Here is a 7,759-nt window from a genome sequence, read left to right on the forward strand (position 1 = left end):
CCCAAGTCTTAAGGAGTCAGCAGTTTTACAGATTCGGGACCATCATAAAAATATAAAACAAAATGCATAAGGTCATCCACGTGAAAGATGATCTGCTTTACATTATGGACACGTTCTGGCCCCATCCGGGCTTTTTTTCCCCTCCACCATTTCCTGTAACTGGCCTGTTTTGAGTGATATATGGGGGAGAAGACCTGTGTCAGATATATTCAGCTGCCTGTCATGAGTAATTAAATCCAGTTGTGTTATTGCTTTCCTTAGTTCTAGCTGACTCTTTGATGCTTTGGTGTCCATGCCAGAAAACTACCTCTTATAATCATCAGGGGCCAGTGTTTTTGCAGAGGTCACTGCAAGCTAATTAAGCAAATATGTGAAAAATAGTTTTAAATTATCTCAATTAGTAGAGTGTGTGTATACATCTATCTAGAATAGGGGTTGAGGAGAGACTTTTAAAATAATAACTGACTTGCAGAGTTAGTGACTTGGTGTCAGAGAACTACACAGATACAGCAGCTTTGTACGTTTATTAAGTTGGCATGATTTGACCTTTTGCCACATGACAGGCTATATTAGTTACTACAAGTAAATATGTAGAAAATGAACATGATGTGGAAAAATAGAGTAGAGTAAGGGGGATCGAGAGGCATAGAGGAAGGTCATAATTTCAAAGAGTGGCCCGTATTGGTTTTGTTGAATAGATGACATTTGAGCAAAGAGGTTTAGAGGGTGAGGGCATTAGCCATATGGATACCTGGGGGAAGAGAGGACAGCCAGTGCACATGCCCCAAGTCTTGAGTGTGCCTGGCCTATCTGAGAAACAGCAAGGAGGTCAGTGCAGCTGCAGCAGAGTGGATAAGGGAGAGAGTGTAGTAAGATATGAGGTTTAGGGATATGATTGGGGCCAGATCACATAGGGTCTTGTAGGTTATAGGAAGGACTTTTACTTTTATTCTGATTGAGAAAGGAGACCATTGCAGAGTTTTGAGCAGAGAAGTGGCATGATATGACCTGGGTTTTAAAAGAATTCCTTTGGGATGTGCTGAGAAATGATAACAATGGAGGCAGAGGGGCAGGGGGTAGGATGGAAGCAAGGAAACCAGACAGATGAGGAGTTGATAAACTATGGCTCATGGTCCAAATTCAGCTTGTTGCATTTTTGTAAATAAACTTTTTGTTGGAACACAGCTATGCCCATTTGCACTATAACAGCAGAAGTGAGTAGTTGTCACAATGACCGTATGACTTGAAAAGCAGAAAATATTTACTCTATGGCCCTTTTACATAAAAACCTTTCCTGATCCCTAAGTTATTATGTTGCAGTAAATCAGGGGAGAAGTAATGGTGTCTTGGACCAGGGTGGCAGCACTGATGGTGGTGAGAAGTGTTTGGGTTCTGGATGTGTTTAAAATGAGAATCAACTGAATTTGCTAAATGACTGTGTGTGGGAGTATAATAAAGAGAGAAGTCAAAGATGAATCTAAAGTTTTTTGACCTGAACCAGAACACAGTTACTATCATTTAAGACAGGGAAAGTTGGTGGTAGAACAGTTTTCATGGTAGGAGATCAGGAAACAGAACAGCTTAAAGTCAACGTTTGTGAGTTTTTAAATAACACCCAGTGAAGATGTCGAGGAGCCAATTGAATAGGCAGGTCTCAAGTTCAGGAGAGGAGTCTGGGCTGGAGATGGAAAATGATTATAGAGATGGTATATTCAGGGTCATGGTTCTGGATGAGATTGCCAAAAGAATGAGAGAAAATGGAGAGGAAGACAATGAATGAGCCCTGGAGCAGTTAAACTTTAAAGAGTTTGGGAAGAAGAGGGAAAAACAGCAAAGGAGACCAAGGAGGGAACAATACAGCAAGGCTAGTGTGGGATGTTCTGGAAGCCAAGTGAAGAAAGTGTATCAAGGAGGACAGAGGGATTGACTATATCAGTTCTTTCTAGTAAGCCAAGCAAGAGGAGAACTGAGAATTGACCAAAGCAGTTTTGGTAAGTGGGTAGGAGCAAAAGCTGGATTGGAGCAGGTGTAAGTGAGCATGGGAGGAAAAGACTTGTAGAGGACTAATATCAACAACTTGCTCAGGGAGTTTTGTTAGAAAGGGGAACACACTTGCAAACAAATAAGGCAGAATCAGGCAAGGGAAGTAGGGTTTAGAGAAAGGTTTTTTGTCTTTGTTTTTAAGACGGGAGAAATAATTTGATTCGGTAGAGAGGGAGAAACCTGTGATTCAGGAGAGGAAATGGGAAAATTGCTAGAGCAGTGTCATTGAGTAAGTAAGACAAGATGGGATCTAGTTTGCAAGTGGAGAGATTGACATTAGATGCGAGAACGGTGTGATATAATATGATCATCAAGCAGCATATGGGTTTACTTGAGGTCCATGATCGAGAGCCTTTGTCTTCAGGGCACTCTTTTGCATGAATGAAGGCACAGATTAGGTAAAAAAAGGACGAATTTAACCAGTGTTGTGGTTTTGTTAAGTGAATACAGCAAGGAATTGAGGGTATATACAAAGAAGTGAATGTATTGATGGATCATGGAATTTAAGATGGGTAAGGAGAAGAGAGAGAATATTAAGAAGGTTGGAAACAGTGAAAAGATAGAAAGATGAATGGATTGGAGAACCTGGTGAAGTTGGAACTGGGGCACTAGAGGGGTAGATGGAGGTTATGGTTAGAGAATAGAATGAATTAAGTTGAGATTATGGAGGGATTATTGGTAATAAGAAGGTGGAGGGTTATGAATGTATAAATGAATTGCTTAAGTGGTGTGAATGGCCGGATCACCAGAAGAGAGGAATTCAAGAGACTAGAGGTTAGAGTGTTGGACTGAGTCATCTCCTGTGTATAACTGCAATCTTCAAAGAATTAAGACATTAGCAATACTGGAGAGAGTGGAAGTGAACCAAGAACTAAAATCAGTGGGAAATAAAGGGGTATTACCTAGGGGTTGCTTAGTGATATCAACAATGAGGAATAATGGTTAATATAATTTAATTATATGAGATTCAACCCCAAGGGTGTCTAAGGAGGAGGAAGAATGAGAATGGCTTGGAAATAGCAATAAGAAGCTTGGAGGGTACCAACTTCATATGTGATTTAAATGTTTAGCTGAGGCTCCAAGGGTAAGTGATTGTTCTTGTAGAGAGGCTGGGGAAAGAATATGTCAGGCAGAGTGAAATGCTTGGGGACTTAAGAGCATGTACCTAGAAATGGTGAGGATGTGGATCTGGCTGGGGCACCAGGTCGGGGCATGGTGCTGTGGATGGAGAGAAAGCATGATGGAAGACGCGACAGGTCTTGTACATTCTGATTTTCCTATAAGCAAAAGGTTCTAGGGCTATCTAAGGTTTTTAGTCAGGGCACTTGACCTCATCAGGTTTATTTCACAAAGGTAAATCTTGCTACAAAGTGAAAAACGGCTGGAGGCAAAGACAACTAGAAACCTACAGCAGTAATTTAAACTACAGATAAAAGGGCCTGAGCTTAGGCAGTGCCCATAGGGAAAGAGGAAACACTGGGAAGGTAAGATCAACAGGAGTTGTTGCCTTGGATGGGATTGATGAGAGAAAGAAAGGAATCAAGAAAGACTTGAAGTAGGGGATGGCTGTAACTCGGTGGTAGAGTGTGCATGCACAAGTTTCCAGGGTTCAATTCCCAGTACCTGTTAAAAAAAAAAGACTTGAAGATTTTCAACTATAGTCACTAGGTAGAATACACTACCTTTTACCAGTTTAAAGAATCAAGGAGCACAACCAAGATACTCTGCTAGATGATATGTCTTTTAATAGGCAATCACATGGCAGAGTCTTAACGAGCACACCTTATTCTGTAGTTAGATATTTATTTCCTTCATGGAACTCAAGGTTCCTTAAAGTATCTTTGAGACTGCAAGACTTTGGTGAGGTTTCTGAGGGACTGGTCATATTCTTTCCTCTGAATGGTTTATCCAATTTAGGAATAAACTCAGGAATCAAGGATCAAATATTAGTTTGCTAGATATAAAGCAAGGTTGGAGAATATATCTTGGATCTGTAGCCCAGATAAGGTTTCCCCACATGCCTTGTTACACACTCCCAGCTTCCTGTCCCACCCCACCGCTCCACAATTGAGAGCTTGGGACTTGATTGCCCTCACCTGCCCACTGCACTCCACCCCCCCCCACCACACCAGGACAGAGTCAGGTCAGAAGAGTTGATATTTGCCAAGACAGATACAGGAGATCTGCAATCTCCCATGACCCAGGAAGGATGAAGGACTGCTGGGAAAGGATTGTCACATTCTTTCCACAGTGAAACAAGAACAAGCAAGAAGATAATTCCTACTCTGTGAGTCCAGTCACTTCTCCCAGTCTCACTGAGAGAAGTCACTGCTCTTTCTGTGGGAAAGAGTGAGCTAGAGATGAACAAAGGACAGAAGTGCTCCCTCCTCCCCCTCCTGATCACTCTTGGAAGTGGAATGAAAATCCATGCCTCTCCATGGAAATTGAGACATGGAGTAATAAACATTTCCTGAGCAATGACAGGGCCTATGTTAGACACAGGCGAACCGGAGATGGAAATGCAGATAAAGTGGCCTAGTCATAGGTGGGCCCTAAGTGGGAGAATGTGCCTGCCCCTGTGTGCAAAACGCAGGGCCAGGGCACTGAGGGAAATGGAAGACAGAGGACTCAGAAAATACCCTGGGCCACTCTCTAGCTGAGTTAAAAAGGAGAAGGTTTAGATGCAAAGGTACCTTATAAAACTCAAGGGCAAGAGCACAGTGGAGTCTCAGGAGGGGACCAGAGACAAGAAATCCACTGGGAACCAGGAACCAGACCCTCCCCATCGCAAGCCTTTGCTTCTCTCTGTGCATTGGCTTCAGTTTTCTCTCTCCCTGTGAGTGGCGTTCTCTGCACCCTGGTTCGCGTAACAGAAAGCATGGGCAACGTCAGCTTCCTGGTTTGCAGGGTCTGGGTTTAGCGGAGGGAGTGGCTGACTCCTTCTCAGTAGCCCTCCACCTTGCTGTCAATTCTCATTTCACTGGAAAGGGTCACCAATGGGCCTGGCCCAGGTCAGGGTCTCACTTCTGATCCCGTCCACTGTGGGAAAGGCTGTGGGTATCCCATCTTCTCCAGCCCCAGCTGTGGGTTGTAGTTGAGGGACATGGAGGAGGAGAGCTGGGAAGGTACTTCGAAACTGTCTTCCGTGTCTGAGTGTCCCCAGTGACTGAGATCAGGAAATACTAAGAAAATTTAAAATCATGTAACGTCTTCATGTTATGCACTAGAGATGAAGTGAAGCAGTCTCTTGATAGGAACTCTTAAAAAGAGCGTTTTGGGAAGGCAGCCAACAACCTGCAGTTGGGACTTTAGCCAGATGAAGAAGGCTGCAGTTTTCCTGCGCCCGCTGCATTAAATATGTGTACAGAAAGGTGGGGTTATTATGAGAGCAAAAGGATGTCATGGAAGAATGTCTGGTTCTCACCCCCTCTAGGAATATTTGTCAAGAAAGAAAAAGGAATGTGGCAGACGGGCCCTCTGTGTCTACCAGATGTTCTCTGATAATATGTATTACCAAAACTGAAATTTAAATTATGAGAGCCAGCCCACCGAGCAATGAAATATCCAGTGGCACTTTGAGTCCCACTCATTAATCCTTTGCGGGTGTTGCTCTGGGTCAAGCTACCACTTCTTGACATGAAACATTGGTCTGTCTCTGGAATCTTAGCCCTTTGGCCCTTTCCCTGGCTCAGAAGGTACATGAGAAGCACTTTTCTCTGCCTGTTCCTCGTTTCAGCCCTTTGGAATTTCCTTTAAAATGGTGGGATGATAATAGTAGTAAACACTCAGTGAATGCTGAGTTCTTTACATCTATGACTTTATTTAATTCTTTCAACAGCCCTGTGAGATAGGAGGCTGAGCCTTAGAGAGTTGAAGACAATAGCCCAAGATCATGTGGTTGGTTCAAGAACTGAACACAATTGGGAACCCAGTGTTGCTTGATATTAAAGTCTGTACAGTTGAAATAATCAAAAGGGATAATGATGGTGTTTGGGGAAATATGAAAATATTATGTTTACAGTAGTAATACATTTATATGACATCCCCAGCCATAGATGGTTTCGGATATTTCATTCTGTACAAGGACAACTTGGAAGTTAGCAAGTAGAGCTTCATGAACTTGAGGTAGTAATTTTCCCAAGTGTGTCTAGGGGAGAGTAATGACTTTCCCTTTCTGCCCCTCAAAGTCCTTGTCCCACTCACATATAGTGTCAGAAGATTCTTTGGATTATTTTTAAGAGGATGACCACTGTGAAGAGGACTGGGCCTGGAGCTGGCTCCTGAGATGATCCCACTGCAGTCAGATCCCTGGTTTGAAGAACTAGACCTCCACTGAAAAGGCTAATCCAGAAGAAATCTAGAAGAGACTTCAGGCAAACCCTCACTGTACAAGACGATTGTCCCCTCAAACCTGCTGACCCTCTGCCGGTCAGATCCTGGACTTCGCCTTGTTCTTTGGTTCTTGCTACTTGTCCTCATGAAATGTATCCTCTCTTCTTTATGGTTATGGTATATTATTAGATGACTTCTCCAAATCTGCATTAAGGAGCCATTTAATAAGCCTTTATAATTTTTAAGGTATTTACAATCCATTTAAATAATTTTAATGTACTTAAAAATTTTTTTGTTTATAGAAAAAAAAATGTGGTAATTAACCACACAAGTAACTTGCAGTTCAGGTTGTCTGTTGGTCCATACACTGTCCCAGGAAACCCTACAGAAGAATTGGCTTTCCTTTTGTTTGAGTTGAAAAATTGAATAAAAATTATGAGCCCTTTTTCTGTGTGTGCGTGTGTGTGCACACACACACAGAATTTTACAGATCAATTCAAGAGAAGCACTATAGTACAAATTATTATGGTGGCAAAACTATCACTATTTAGATTGACTTACTCTTCCAAGCTTAGGATTCTTTTCAATAGATTCCCTGATTTTTCAAACGACACATATATCAGAAGGGACCCTTATAATCTCGAATCTTACAGGTGGAACTGACTTTAGAAAGGTTCTAGTCCAACATCCAACTCAGACTTTTGATGCTAAATAATGATAGCAGATATTTATTGTTACGTACTTAGCACTGTGGTAAATGTTTTTGATGTATTAATACAGTTAGTCCTCATAATTTTCCTAGGAGGTCAGTACCATCTTTATTCCCATTTTACAGAACAGTAAACTAAGGCATAAAGGATGTAAGTAACTTACCTGAGGTTACACAACTAGAGTTGAAGCTGGCAAGTGCGGCTCTGAGTTCTTCAGCACCATGCAATCATGCAGAAGATATGGAAGAACTGTACCAAAGGTGATCTAGAAGAGGTTACCTCTGCTCTGACCAGTCTTCAAGGCCTGATGTTACCTCTGGATCCTTTCTGATATTCCCATATTTTGCTCTGGACAACGCTTTTTGCCTCTATCCTCAAATCGTACAGTATTCTAAAAATAAATGAGCACAAAATATAAAATAAGCCAAATTATTACAGAATAGATCCTTTCTAGATCCTGCTTTTTTATTTTCATTCTGGGAAAAAGAGCCTCAGTTCTGCTCTATAGTACCCAAGTACATTCTCTGATCTCTGTTGGTACCAAATACGGGCAGAGAAGTCAAATGATGAAGGAAGAACCCCTCTGTACACCTTTTGGCGTGATGGATGACTTCGTAGTGAGAGCATGCTAACGGCTTCTCAGAGTCAGCACATGACACCTAGGAGAGGTGAGA

The sequence above is a fragment of the Camelus bactrianus genome, chromosome 21 (genome assembly GCF_048773025.1).
Source record: "Camelus bactrianus isolate YW-2024 breed Bactrian camel chromosome 21, ASM4877302v1, whole genome shotgun sequence".
NCBI classification, from domain to species: domain Eukaryota; kingdom Metazoa; phylum Chordata; class Mammalia; order Artiodactyla; family Camelidae; genus Camelus; species Camelus bactrianus.